Below are 15,467 nucleotides of genomic sequence, written 5' to 3' on the forward strand. Positions count from 1 at the left end.
GTCGGCAAGCTTGGGCACGCGCCGACTAGCGAACGCTTCGCTTCGCGTTGGTCGGTACAAGAGGGCCCGCAACCACTGGACACAAGCTCTGACGCGGCGCCGAAGCTCGCTCCTCGGCTGCGGCCCACTGTTGCTGGACTATTTTGTCTTCACGCCTCAAAGCCTGGCCTGAAACACCCTGCTGTAAATTAAGCTCGAAACAATAAGTTAGTGATCTGTATACTCTTTTAGATATAAAAACACGCTTGAGTATTGAATGTGTGACTGCCGCAACAGTTTCTTTTTATCTTTGAAGTAACAATCACGTGGTAACAATAGTGGACAAAATGTCTACATCAGCGCTCGCGCTCGCGCGTCCGTCTGTCTCCAAGATCGCTTTGCAAACACCTGCACGACGATGCCATATCATATCAAAAGCTGTTGTACCATTGTATGGTAGCTCAATGCACAGCCCACTATGTAAGAATGACGTGTGCAAAGTATAATTGAAAAAATCTGTGTTAGAAATATTGTCACGTAGTAGTGACGGTGAAAAATTATGCCGACTCAATCGCAACGATAGCGGGGAGCAATGTCGCCGATAATCGGAAATCTCCTTCGCGGGTCAAGCGCGTCGGTTTTCACACATCGGTCGTCGAAAATTCCAGCCTATTCGCTGGTGCCCGCGCGCCTTCCAGAAACTACTACGCAATTCGTGTCGCGTATGCAATAAGATTATACGAGGTGCGTCGACAACAGACAGAACCATCGATAAAATTCGCGAAACTTCCGATACGTGCAGGCGCATCCTGCGCCGAGCGATAACGCGTAACATCTCTTAGCCGGTGAAATACGATCAGCGGATACAGATAAAGTATCCGTGCTAATATAATTATTCTTGTTGGTGCATGAAATAAACGTGAAAAAGTGGGTTCTGAGAAAATCAGCAAGAAAGAATTTAAATACCTCTAGCACTCACAAAAGAAGAAGACCTAGAATAGTTAAATTTACCTAATTCGTAGCTTGCCTCCTCCCGTTTCTTGATTCTGTCAAATCTTGCCCATGGCGCACTTCATTTATTATTATCGGTTGTTTTGATGCATGCATACCGCATCAGGAGGCCTTCATATTGAGTGTACTTCTAGAAAAAAATGTCACAATGTAAAGGCCATGTTCTATTGTAACTGGTTTCAACATTTCAAGTTTGTCTTAATTTCTGGGCATTAATGAAATGACATACCGTCAGATAATACAAGCTTGAGAATCCAACGGTTTTAATAGGCGTCTTTCGTTGCCCTTTACCAAGTCGTACTTTTGAAGCGCTTATTCAAATATATGGGACAGCTCATTTGCATAATCTATATATTGTCACGTGTATAAAACTATTTACACGGTGTATTTACAAACCGTATATAAACAGCTGCCGAAAATCTAGAGCGGTTCTTGCCACTTCGCCTTCTTCAGTGTCGACGACCTTGTTCTCTTTTCCCACCGTCACACGACCCCCGGCAGAAAAAGCACCGTCCCGATGCTTCAGACGGGGCCGTCGGTGAGGGCATAGTAAGGCTTAAGCAGAGAGACGCGTACGACGTCAGGTGATGTGGAACCGGTTGGCATGGCGGAGGTCTTGAGGATTATCTCGTAGGTGACATCGGTCACTTGATGAATAACATGGTGAGGGCCTTTGTAGCACGGAAGAAGTTTCTCGGAGAGCACCACTCGGCAAGGGGACCAAAGTAGCACGAGAGAGTCTGGTGGAAAATATGTGTCACAATGGCGGCGATTGTAAGCGCGCCGTAGACATTCCTGCGATGCCAACAGACTAATACGGGCAAGCTGGCGGGCATGGTCATCGTGGGCGATGGCGTCGCGCGCATACTCGGTCCTCGAATCCTGTATCAAGGGGAGTGAAGTGTCCAAGCGTAATTTGGGGTCACGACCAAAGAGCAAGTAAAAGGGGGAATACCCAGCAGTATCGTGGCGTGATGAATTACAGCGAACGTTACATAAGGGAGCGCCACATCCCAGTCCTTGTGGTGGGGTGAAACGTATTTCGATAGCATATCAGTAATGGTCCTGTTTGTGCTTGGTAGAACATGAGCGTAGGATATCGGCGATGACGTGGGAGAGGAAATTGCGGCCGTGGTCAGTAAGGTGCTGTCGCGCGGCGCCACGCACTAAAATTATATGCCGGAGTAGAAAATATGCGATGTCGGTTGCGCAGCTCGTGGGAAGTGCCCGAGTGATGGCATAGCGCGTCGTGTAATCAGTAGCGACAGCGATCCACCTGTTGCCGGAGCTGGAGTCGGGGAAAGGGCCAAAGAGATCCAAACCGACGCGAAAGAACGGCTCAGGTGGAATGTCGATTGGTTGTAAGTACCCGGCAGGAAGCGTTGCTGGTTTTTGCGATGTTGACAGGGCTTGCAAGCAGCTACATAGCGCCGTACGGGGGGGGCGAGGCCGGGCCAGTAGAAGAGGCGGCGCACGCGGTCGTAAGTGCGAGTGAACCCAAGGTGTCCGGAAGTTGGCGTGTAATCTAAACCGCCTCAGTAGGAGCAGATTCCATTCGGTCAATGAGGGCCCCAAAGTAGCGTCATGGCGTTGCTCGTTGGCCATGTCCAAAAGCTGGGAAATGGAAAGAACACTTGCGGAAGCGTCCATGTCGGCATTGGTGGGCGTGTGTACGGGGTAACGGGACAAGCAGTCGGCGTCCTTGCGTAGGCGACCAGATCTATACACCACCGAATAGGAATACTCTTGTAGCCGCAAAGCCCATCGTCCAAGCCTCCTTGTTGGATCTTTTAAGGGCGAAAGGCAACAGAGAGCCTGGTGATCCGTTACAATGTAAAAGGGCCTGCCGTATAAACAGGGGCGGAATTTCGCCACTGCCCCCACAACGGCAAAACATTCACGCTCGGTAATGGAGTAGTTCCGCTCCGCAGGTGACAAAAGACGGCTAGCGTACGCGATGACGCGTTCATGGCCGTGTTGAACTTGTGCCAAGACGGCACTGATTCCGGGGCCACTGGCATCGGTGCGCACCTTTGTAGGGGCTGAAGTAGCGTAGTGTCCTAGAATTGGTGGGGTGGTGAGCATGGTGGTAAGGCGTGAAAATGCGGTGGTCTGAGAGGATCCCCATGAAAACGGCACACTTTTCTTCAGGAGATCTGTGAGAGGACATGCTATGGTGGCAAAATTTTAACAAAGCGCCGGAAGTAAGAGCAGAGGCCCACGAAACTTCGGACATCTTTAGCGGACCGTGGAACAGGGAACTCTTTCACTGGGCGAATTTTTTCACGGTCCGGTCGAATGCCAGTCGCATTCACGACGTGTCCAAGAACAGTAATCTCACGATGGCCGACTTTACATTCCTTGGGCTTGAGCTGTTGACCGGCCTTGCGAAAAACGGCAGGTACAGCTGAAAGGCGCTCTGTGTGTGTGCTGAATGAGGGCGAGAACGCAATAAAATCACCTAGGTAGTACAGACAAGTCGACCACTTGAATCGTTGGAGTAATGAGTCCATCATACGCTCAAAGGTAGCCGGAGCGTTGCATAACCCAAAAGGCATATCCTTGAAGTTGTAAAGACCAGCAGGCGTTATAAAGGCGGTCTTTTTACAATCTAAATCATCGACAGCGATTTGCCAATATCCGCACCGCAGGTCGATGGACGAAAAATACTGAGCCCCGTATAGGCAATCGAGGGCGTCATCGATACGAGGTAGTGGGTAGACGTCGTTCTTCGTGATGCGGTTGAGGTGTCGGTATCAACGCAGAATCTCCATGAGCCGTCCTTCTTTTTGACTAGCACAACAGGGGGCGCCCAGGGACTTGAAGATGGCTCCATGATGTCTTTCGGTAGCATCTTGTCTACTTCCGTTTTGATGACGTGCCGCCCCGAAGCTGAAACACGGTAGGGTCGCCAATGGATGGGGGGATTATCGCCTGTATGTAACGATGTTTGACAAGTAAGGTCTGGCCGAAGGGTCGGTTGTTCAGATCGAATATATCCTCGTAGGAAAGCAATAGACTTCAGAGCTGTTCAGTCTCCGCAGGAGTGAGATTCGGGGCGACCATTTTCCTAATGTCGTTGTTAGTACATTTGGCAGGCCGGAAAGGCTAACAGGAAGCGTCGACAGCAAAATTCTCAACCCAACTAACTTTTAAAGCAGTGATTGTAGCCAGGGTGATCTCTTTAGTCAGAATCTGCTTATCAAGCCCGAAATTCACCACAGGGAGGTACTTGCGATTGTCTCTGACCCTCAGTATTGCATGCGGGACAGTAACGATGTGCGTGAGAACGATGGCAGTTATAGGAGCGGAGATGTAATCACCATCGGGAACTGGCGTAGAAGGCGACTTTTCGATGTATGTCAAGACCTGTGGTGGAATGTGAACAAAATCAGTCGGTGTTAGGCGAATTTCGTGTGGTGTTGGAGGAACGTCCAGTAGGGGTAGGTCAAGACGCACAGTACTTGAGGAACAACCGATGAGCACAGAATGGGCGGAGGGGAAGTCTAGGCCTAGGATGATGTCATGCAGGCATTGATCAAGCACAGTGAAAAGGACGCCAGTACGGCCGCCGCAAATGCCCACACGTGCAGTACAATTCCTACCAAGGTCATCGTGCTACCATCGACGATTCGTGCGAACCGAGTAACGGCAGGCGTAACAATTTTCTTGAAATGGGCGGCGTAGGCGGCTGGTCATAATCGATACGTGTGCTCCAGTACCTATGAGGGCTGTGACGGGTGTGCCACCAACTGGAACGTCAAGAAGGTTATGTCTTGTAAGCAGCGTCAAAGGAGGATTTTGGGGCGAATCCAACATTGCAGCACCACCTCGAGGTGCCGCATTGCCTAGTTTTCCTGCTGGCACGGTCCTGCGAAGGTCGGCGACGGCGAGCGGTGAAGCTGGCGCGGACGTGGCTGGCGACGTTGAGGCGAGGGCGAGCTAGCCTAGCGGCGAGTCGAGGTAGTGGCGCACCTCCGCACCTCCACCCAAATGTCACGGGTATAAAACTGTTTACACGGTGTATTTACATAGCGTATATAAACAGCTGCCGACGAGCGGCTCTTGCCCCTACGTCCTCTTGACCGTCGACGACCTTGTACTCCTTTCCCACCGTAACAATATATATATATATATATATATATATATATATATATATATATATATATATATATATATATATATATATATATATATATATATATATTACCTTTACAATTTGTGCACTTCGTCACCACACACAAAAATACGTTTGTTGATTTCAGCCTGCTATGATGTTTTGACTGACACAGACATACAACTTGTTCTGTGAGGCGCGCTATCATTGCTGTGGCATATTATTTTATTGCACAACACTGAATACCATTTTTAAAACTCAGAAGAAATTAATAGCACAATGCATATGATAAGGTACATCGCATTTTATTGCACTTTCTTAATTCAGGCCTTTCTTTAATTGCACAAAAGCTACTCCACTGAAATAATTTACTAGCGCATACTTAAAAATCACGATTTTATACTACAATAACAATCAGTCGTATGTTTACTACAGTTTCCAGGAACAGCTAGAGCTGTTCTGTTCTGTGCTAGAGATGAGAGAAAATGTACAAAAAACATGACCGTGGCAGAAAAAGAAATGCGGGATAGAGAAACAACAAATAAGGAAAAAGAAAAACGAGGAAGAGTAAAAGGGAGTTAATCATACGTGATTTTCTACAGAAACACAAAACACAGGAAATGAACTCTGAAGTATGTCAACACAGGCGCAGTTCTTCTTACGTGTTTTGGAGTCGAGTCACATATAGCACAATCTTGCAACGAGGCCAGGCAAAGAATGTGGAAGGGTGCATTGTATACTGCTGCGGCACGAACAAATGCATATAATCAAGAAGCTTTGGGGAATGTATAATGCCATGGACCACCTTATACAGGAACAAAATGTCTGATTAATTAAGTCTTGAATATAGAGGTGCGAGTTGAGGTATACTTGAGAAGGCTCCACTGTGGTCGCCAGAATGGCAAAAGTGCTTGAAGATAGATAGCAATTTATTCTGGACGCGTTCAATGAGATCAGAATTAGATTTGCACGTTGCGACAGAGGCATACGCCAGTAGTGGAATGCACACAGCAGAATACAATTTCAGAAACACAACAGGTGAGTGGAAATAATGAAATATACGGTGTGCAATTCGAAGAACGTGAGGCGTATGTCGTGTGTTTATCTGTGTGAAGAGAAGCTTAGTATTTTGTCGAAGTGCACTCCAATATCTTTCATTTCTTCGACCCTGGGCAGTGGAGCATCCCGTAGGGTGTATGACAATTGCACATGATGTGTTTTCCGCATATAACTGAATACCATAGTATTGGAAGCATGTAAAAGTACCGTATTGTTTCAGCACAAGTCTGAGAGTGAAAAGAAAATGTCTTTTTGGAGGTCGATATAGTGGTGAACGCTGTTGACTGTCTCCAACAACTTTAAGTGATCGGCACACAAAGCTATGCTGCTCATTTTTTAAGTGCTCTCAGCACTTACAGAAAGCAAGGAATGCAACATTCCTTGTTTCTTTCATTCCTTCTTCGTTAGACATAAAGACGTATCACTGACACAATTTTTTCTCATTTCCAATGCGAAAAGCTACTAAGATTTCGCGTTCGTTAGTCTTGCCCTTCCCTAAAATGGTCACACGACCGAACAATGGCGCACTTTTTTGGCTCTTATTGCAGCCGCGGTAATGAACCGCCAAATTGCTTCCCTGGTCCCCGCTTACATATCAGTTGGTGGTTCGTGCTTACCTATCGAGTAGGTAAAATATGATTAATAAGAAATTGACGTTCATGCACAGGTCTTGGGAGGAGTGGTAGTTGCGCATGCGTCGGCTGCTTTAACGCGGTAACGTATCTTCGAGGTGTTATCTATGCACATGTCTTGGGAGGAGTTGAAGATGCGCATGCGTCGGAGGCTATGCCCTCGTGGCAATGTAAATTTCAATAAAGTACAGCTGAAAGTCCAGCGTTCGTCCGTGTCTAACGCCTTTTCCTTGTGTGCGCGTCCTTTGTGTTTCGCTGGTAGCTTTTTTTTTCAAGTTCATCATGCACCAACTGGCCCAAGAGCTTGCGCTAATGAAAACTGAGATCGGCTGTCTGTGATCAGTTTCAATATTCCTCCGCATGTAAAACAACTAAAATGAAGCAGCTGCGACAGCAAAATGCATGTGAACGTCTGGCGTTTTTAACGTGTGCTCTTGAGAGGAAGCTTTAGCTCGGGTGCTCCTATCTAAATACATGTAAAAGGAGAATTCGTTTTTCTCGGCAACCACTGCACCGAATTTGACGAGGTTTGTTGGCTTTAAAAGAAAAACTCATAATCTAGTGACTGTTGGTTTCGAATTTTTGATTTAGGTCCTTAATTTTTTATTAAAATTTGACAAATATCGCAAATTTTCAAAAAAAGAAACTATAAAGTTTACAACTCTGTAACTCTAAAACGAAAAACGATAATACAATTCTTTGAATTGCATATAATAGTACATCTAAAGCGGACAAAATTGATATGCTATACATGAATCCAAAAAAATTTAGTAATATGGAAATACAGCTTTTGCAGAACCTTTGTAAACAACGTAACAAAATCACGTAAGATATAAAATGACATATGAAATTTGTCCGCTTTCAATGGTCGAATGGATGCCGTTTACAGAACCGCAATATCTACTCTTGATGCAGAGTTATCAGTTTGTAAACTTCATGCTTCTATTTTTTTCAAACTTTCGAATTTTTGAAAATCTCTTTATCAAAATTCAGGACCTAAATAGAAATTCCGCGACCGACAGTCACTAGAATTTCACTTGCCCTCTCAAATGCAACAAATTTCAATAAAATCGGTCCAGGGGTTATCTCAGAAAAACGTTTTTGCGTTTTTACATCTATTTGAATAGGCCGCTTCGGAGTTGGGCCCGAGCTAAAGCTTCCTCTTAAGTCTGACCGCAGGTAGCGGACATACTGTAATTGCCGTTCAAAACGTTCATATGGCATTGTCCCAAGCATGCTATTATCACAAATAACAGAAGTAAAGGAAAACAAAGAACACAGACACACAGAAGGAAACGGAACAAACCGGAGAATAACACGAGTCATGCCCTGCTCCTACCTCGGCGTGGTGCATCCGTGTCGCCCGCCGGGTGCATTTAAGTCATTACGGACCAGGTGGACATACTTTGCTACCTTCGGTGCATATAGACGTGACAGGTACAATGGAAGCCATATATTACAGACGTTACGGGCGAAACAAGCATAACTTGCCTTCGGTTGTACGCGACGTGTACTCACGCGCTACCGTGCTGCTAGCGCATGAGTGAGCGGATCTGCACGTTGCTTACAGTTGGACGCACCGCACCGCATTGAGTCCTTCTCGTCTTAGGCTTATGAGGGAGCTTTAGAGGGGCCAACTCCGATTTCCCTATTCAGACACACGTAAAACGAACCCGAGGCAACGGCTGCATCTATATGAATGAAATTCGATGCACTTGTGAGAGAAAGATAAAGTTCTATAGTGACTGTATAGGGAGCAGGATTTTGATGTAGGGTCCCACACTTTTGATGAAAATTGCCGGAAGAGAAGCCTACAAAAAAAGTTTAACCACGCAGCTTACGAATTCGCAACTCTATACGAAAAACGGATATCGCTGTTCTGTTAACTACTTCTTTTAGCGCATCTAAAGCGGACAAATCTCCTGCAAAAGCTATATAACTTACGTGCAAAAGTTACAATGCTTACGAAGGTTTTGCAAAAGTCGTAATCATGAACTTGAGAGCAGTCTATAACGCCGAAGTGGCCGTTGCATCAATCTTAATAGGTGCAACTTGCAGAATTGTGATATTGTTAGGTTATTTACTACTGAGTCACTAAATTCAAATAGTAGAACGTGGTTTTTCTTTTTCTACTTTTCAATCTTCAAAGAAAAAAATTTACAAAACACATTCTATTGCTTAAAAAGAAACGTCTTCTACGTACAGTCACTAAACCTTAAGCATTCTTTTAATGTGACAAATCTAATCGAATTCGGTGCCGTGAATGCTGAGAAAAACGATCTCTCCTTTCCTACATTCCGATAAAACGCGCCAATGAGGCAAAGCTTCATCGTCTGCGCTAAAGTCCCCTAGGGTTCAACCTGAGTACCACTACCGACTAGGTTGGCGTACAGTTACACCACTGTAGTGACGCCGAAGAGCAGTGGTAGTTAGTGTGCTTTGCTAAACTACTTTTTCGAGACTCAATTAACATTTATTCGGCGTATAATGGTTGGCTATTACAGGTGAAGAACAGCTTCCCTTTGAGAATTATGAACATGAACAGCAACACCAACACGACGTAGAGGGCGTATAAGCGTTTTGGCACGTATGACAGTTTTTTTGTTGGAGAAAAGTTAGTACACACTACCGGTGAAGTCCTCCATAACGGAATTTGTTCCATTATTGCTTGTTTATCGATGGACTCTGACTATAGTCGCTAGCGGGCCCGTTCCAAACCTTACGACGTAAGGAGGAGCCAGCGCCGGAACTTCAAGCCCGCCTTGCAGTTCTGCGTATTTTCCGGCATACTAAGAGTCTTCTCAAGGTATGACGAATATTTGTGTGCCATTGTAAAGTGTAATGCAGTTGACAATGCCTTTTTCTTTAGAGGCACTTCTTTAAATGATTTTCCTCTTGCGGGAGATAGCCTGTGCGGCACAAGACATCGGTGCGCATGCCTGAGCAAAGGAAGACGCGAAGACTTCATCTAAGCGTGCGCTTGATGCGAAGGGCGTGACAGCAGCGCGACCCAGTTTCACGTGGCCCAGAAATGCAGTCAAAATTGCCGGGGTGTGGGCATTCGAAGAAAATGATCAAGAGCTTCGTTTCATGTCATTCATAAAATGATTCTTGTGAATAAAGTATCTCTGAAATTTCATGGAAACATTTCCGATGTTTAGATTTTTTTGCATTATTACGTTAAATACGATGGGAACAGTGGACAGAGAAGGCGCCAGACAAGCGTCGCCTTCTTGTACGTTTTTTATTATTTTTTTCACGTTGCCTGCGACGCGTTAAAAGAAGAAAAAGAAAAAAATCTTTTATTTGTGGTGATGCTCTGTCCATGTCATCATTCTATGCACAACCGATGATTACGAAGGTGTCGGTGACGAGGCGCGTCGCGTGACCCCGCAAGGATAGTGTACCGCAAATAAGCAGCAGAGGAAAGGAAGGAATGCAGAACTGTCAGGGACGATAATTGGTGCCTGCCTAACTGCTTCCAGATTTCTGCGCTGAGGCCCACGACTTTATATGAGGTACGCCTACTATTAATGATAGCATTTTATGTGACTTCACTCCTTATGCGTCGGTGTCGCGTGTTGACACCTTTAAGAGAAGGCGGAAAGAAATGGACCGATTTTTCGCAGAGCGCGTTGAATGAAGCACTGCGCAAAGATGTCGCAATGCCGGCACACGATATTACTCCCTGAGCCACAAAAGATTGTATGCGAGAGTGCTAGCCAGATCCGGATAGAATGCTACTATACGGGCATTTCCGATCGAGATTTTGCTCAACCCGGATCCACTCAATCACGATCGACCTTCCTGATCGCGATCTTGCATGTTGATCGTCTGGACCCTAAACATGCTAGTGAGCTCCATATGTGGGCCTATCTCAAGGGCGTAAGCTCTAAGTGAGAGCTAAAATTTCATTGTAGTATTCAGGGTGTCCCAGCTAACGTTAGCCAAGCTGTTCAAACCACGGTTCGAAAGAGTTCTTACGTAGGAAAACCACCATTTGATTGCGGGTCACGCCGTAGTGTGGGACTCCGGATTAATTTTGACCACCAAGGGATGTTTAACGTTACCCAAATGCACGGGACACGGGCGTTTTTGCATTTCGCCCCCATTGAAATGTGTCCGCCGTGGCCAGAATTTGAGATCTCGCGATGTCGATATCCCACTTATCAGCTCAACACCATCACCACTTTTCGGATCATTTTTCCAGCCGTCTTTGAGGCGAGGATCAAGGTACTGCTCGCCGTAGGCGAAAAGCTTCTTCACGTAACCGCAGTATTGAAAAACGCGTCTTAACTTGAAGCCCGTGCTTGACGTGGTTGAGATAACTCCTGTCACGGACGCGCGTAAGCAACGGCAATGAGCACCTTGGCCACCTCACTAGGCGTTATCTTCACCATGTTTAGCGTGCGCTTCAAATTAAGCGGCATTTTATTTGTTTGTTTCTCTTTCTTCATTTCTCTCTTTCTTTCTTTCTTTCTTTCTTTCTTTCTTTCTTTCTTTCTTTCCTTCTTTCTTTTGCATTCAGGGCAGCTCGAAGCAGCGATTTCACGTACTCGAACAAATATATCGCAGCAGATGTCATGATAGGCTTGGCAGAAGGGGCAATGTTTCACTCACAAGCTCAGTGCACACGTCTCGCACTTTGCGCACGCACCGTGAACTCACGCTGTTTGTGAAATGGAGAGGTAGGTCCGCACACACGCTTTCAACGCTGTTGCGCCGTTAGTGATGCAAGTGCGTCCTCTAAGTGCAGTTGAGCGAGGCCTGTGTTGCAGACACATTTCGACCGGTCGAGGAGCGGACATCCGAGTACCGCTGTTGGTTATGTCCCATAAAGGTGAGTGAATAGGCCAACAGCACTTCGAACTTGGAAGCATTTGGAAGCCGACAGCACTCGCGCCGTTTGCCAATTACTTCCGAAGTACCACAAGGTAGCGTACTAGGACCAGTCTTATTTTTGATTTTTAATAATGATATTGTTAGCTTTACCGCCATTACTCAACCAGTACAAGTACGTTTGTTCACCGACGACTGCATTTTGTTTCACGGGACTGCTTGCCAAGAACATCAGGAAATTTTGAATACTAACCTTGATAACATTTATTCATGGTGTAATGAATGGGACATGAAGCTGAATGAAGAAAAAACACAGCATGCATGCCGATAACAAAAAAAAATAAAAATAAAAGACGTAGGTGGGCATTTCTCTACAGTCTTCTTACTCATCTTCTCGTCCAAGTAAATGAATATGAATATTTGAGTGTGACAATAACTAATAACCTAAGTTGCAATTCTCATGCCTCAAATGTACGTGCTGCATCATATCGCAGACTCTGTATTATGCGTCATGAACTAAAACAAACGCACGCAGAAACAATACTTCATGCATACAAATCAGTTATTAGGCTGAAAATGGAATACGCGTACATTATCTGGGATCCACATATCAAACACAATATTAATGCACTGGAAATGTTTCAACGGAAATCAGTCAGCTTTATTTTTTCCAATCACCGTATAACTGACTCACCAACAACTATCATACACGATCATGGTATACAGACATTACAACTACGGCGAAGGCAAGTACGGCAACTACGGCGAAAATTCGAAGGATTAAAGTTCTTTTTCTACTCAAAAATTAACTCTAGATCCATCCTGCTCCATATGCCCGACCATTAACTACAAGACAAGCCAGACATCACCCCTCTGAATCCTTAACTCCCTATCAAACAAGAACTAATGCCTTCGAATTTTCCCTTTTCCCTCGTACTATTCAAGAATGGAACGCACTACCATTATCATTCTTAAACGGCACTGACTCAATTGATTTGATTAATTTTTGATCTGTTAATTTCGCAACAGAGATGTCAGCGCTTTGTTTTCTTCTGAATTAATGTTTGGTTATGTTGTAATTTTACCACTCCTGCTTGGGCCTGCATGGGTATGCAGTATTTTGTAAATAAAATAAAAAAAAAACTCAGTGCCCTTTCACTCTGAAGAAGGATGACCAGCGAAGCTGTGTATATGAATCCCTTAAACGCGAACGGCACCTCCGCCGCGGGTCAGCCCGGCATTGCACTATCTCCGGGATTGGCCCACGTATGGGGAGTGCTTTTGCTTGCCACACCAACGACACGATAATTTCCCTGGACGGTAGAGGTGTACAGCTTCGCTGTAAAAGAACTAAAGTATCGTAGAAGTAATCGTAAGTTTCCATTTTGGAGATGGCTGAGTCTGCCCGCAAGGCTGACGCTTTCATTTATGGCTGTTTGTTAGTACACGACCTCTCAACCTTGAGGTGTACATGGAAATAATGACGTGATATATATTGCTCAAGAGTTCAACGAAAACTCGTGTGGTCGGGTTTGCTCATAGTCAAGGGTAAAGCGGACGCCGACCAAAAACGTTCAAATAAAAGAAAAACCAAGACGTTTAGGCTCCCATACGGGGGCCTTGTTCACAATACATTTATTTTAATGTTGTTGGTTGGTGTCCGTTTTACCCTTGACTTAAAGTGCATTTGTTTTTCTTTTTTTTTGTTTCCGTTGGGACATTCACACGGAAACAGAATACGGTCTGGAAGTGAATCAATCCACGGGCATGAGAGTAGACATAGTAGCCACTTTTCTAAACAAGACCAAGCCCAGTTCCTGTTCTAAGAAATCGCGGCGCCAAACAACAGGGTAATTCCATTTATTAAAGCAATTAACGGGGCTAGTCGGTGGACGCTTATGATCCAGGTTCAGCATAAAGCGACAAATCGTGGACGTAATTGCACTACATACGTCCGCGCTCTGTTCCTTTATGTTCTTCCATTGGTTCCATCAGTGAGGGGGGATTTAATACCAGTCGCAGTGAACCAGCCCAAAATCTCGAGTGGAGATGATAGGCCAGTTCCGAGTGAAGTTCAGGGGTTGAGCAGAATGAAGAACTTGTGAATATTGCATGAATTCAAAGAGTGTGTGTTCTTTTTCGGAAGTGCTGTGAAAACAGTTCCAGGCACTACTGTTCACGTATTTCTCCTTCAGCATGCTTTATATATAATAATAATAATAATAATAATAATCTTTATTACATCCAGTCATGTCATGGTTACAGATCCAGCCCGCATAAGCAACATTGCTTGTGTGCGAGGCTGGGCAGTCAGCTGGTAGTACTGATATGTGTACAAATAAATAAATTAATAAAAAGAATATAGGAAAAAAATGATATTGCAAAAGTGAACAAAAGATATTATTTGAACAAAAGAAATTATTGCAAATATGTTCCTTGAACACCAGCGTATGCCCGAAAGACAGATTTTGATACGGCATCAGTCGCGTATCTGCCACGTCGTAATATTTTCAAATCAGCGTGCGCACTTGCTAGGCCATGGGAAACAAATTGGATGCAGCGATGTGGACGAAATCCCTGTTGTTACAACTTATACGCGTTAAAAAAAATGTAGAAAAGCCACATATCCCGGCATATCAGTTGAACTTGAGTGAACTTGATATTGCTTTTTATATAGTGTCGTGCATTGTGCAATACAGTAGATTCCGTGCACTCCCCGCTTCCATATAATATTGCGGCTTTTGGTTTTACTGCACACACCAGTTTTGAAAGGCTCATTTTTCCTTCGTCACTCACGGCAACGATAGCAAAGGCACAGACTTAAATAAAGCAGTAAGCTGCTTTATTTGCGCCGACACAATAATAATAATAACAACAACAACAACAACAACAACAACAATAATAATAATAATAATAATAATAATAATAATATGCTTTATTTGCATCATGTCAACAACGACGATACGACAACGACACTTGGTCGACAGACATCCAAAAGACAGCGATCACGTAGGATTGCGAAGGTAATGCAGGATTCAACCTATGAGGAGTGAGTGATCGCAGTTTCTGCTTTAAGGCACTGGAGCTGGATGCGTATTTTTTTTTTTTTTTTTGCGAAACGGGCCCGTCTAGAAAATTTGTAGCCGTAAAATTTTGCGACACGAGACGACAGTTTCAGCCGATTCGTGCATTTGGCGTTTCCTTAAACTTCGCATACAACGTAATCTGGAAAATTAGCTAACGTAAAGTGACGATGTAGACACCGCGAATTCGGAAAATGGCTACGCACACCGCCGCTGTCTCTTAATAATGAGTTTAGGGGGCGCAAGCCGCTCGTGTTCCCAAATGTAACGCCCTATGCGCGCCCGTATAGCAGCGATTACGTGGTGTTCAACGTGTTGCCACTGCTCGGTCTCAAGTGCCACATGACGCGATGTCTGCCACAAGACGACCCTTCGTGTCGGGGGCACCTTCTGCTGTGCAACAGCGTTGCGTGTCCAAGACCTAGATGGCCCAACTCGCTGTAAAGCTCTCTACAGGCGTTGGCCGCGCGGTCGCTGCACGACGCCGGAGGGAGCTGCAAGTGCCTGTGCATGTTTATAGGACACTGCTGGAACGGTGCCCAGCGTTCGGTTCGCGCTTTGTGCGGTCAAGCGGTGTCCTTCTGTCATTCCCTAACGGTTATGTCTTGCGCAATATTTTGTACGCCGAACGTATATAGACGAGTGCGCTCAGAAAGGTTGACTCCTCGCCTCGATCGTAGCAGCGCGCTATAGAACTGCGCGACAACCAGCTGCCTACGGACTCGTGCATCGTCGTCTACAAGAAGC

General features: G+C 45.2%; 1 protein-coding gene across 7 annotated transcripts in view; it reads right to left on the reverse strand.

The window, feature by feature from the left end:
- The window catches only part of LOC126523458 (solute carrier family 41 member 1-like), a 440,647-nt gene that overhangs the window by 83,532 nt on the left and 341,648 nt on the right, over nucleotides 1-15,467 (reverse strand). The gene's annotated exons all lie outside the window — the stretch shown is intronic.

This window comes from Dermacentor andersoni, chromosome 6 (genome assembly GCF_023375885.2).
Source record: "Dermacentor andersoni chromosome 6, qqDerAnde1_hic_scaffold, whole genome shotgun sequence".
NCBI lineage: Eukaryota > Metazoa > Arthropoda > Arachnida > Ixodida > Ixodidae > Dermacentor > Dermacentor andersoni.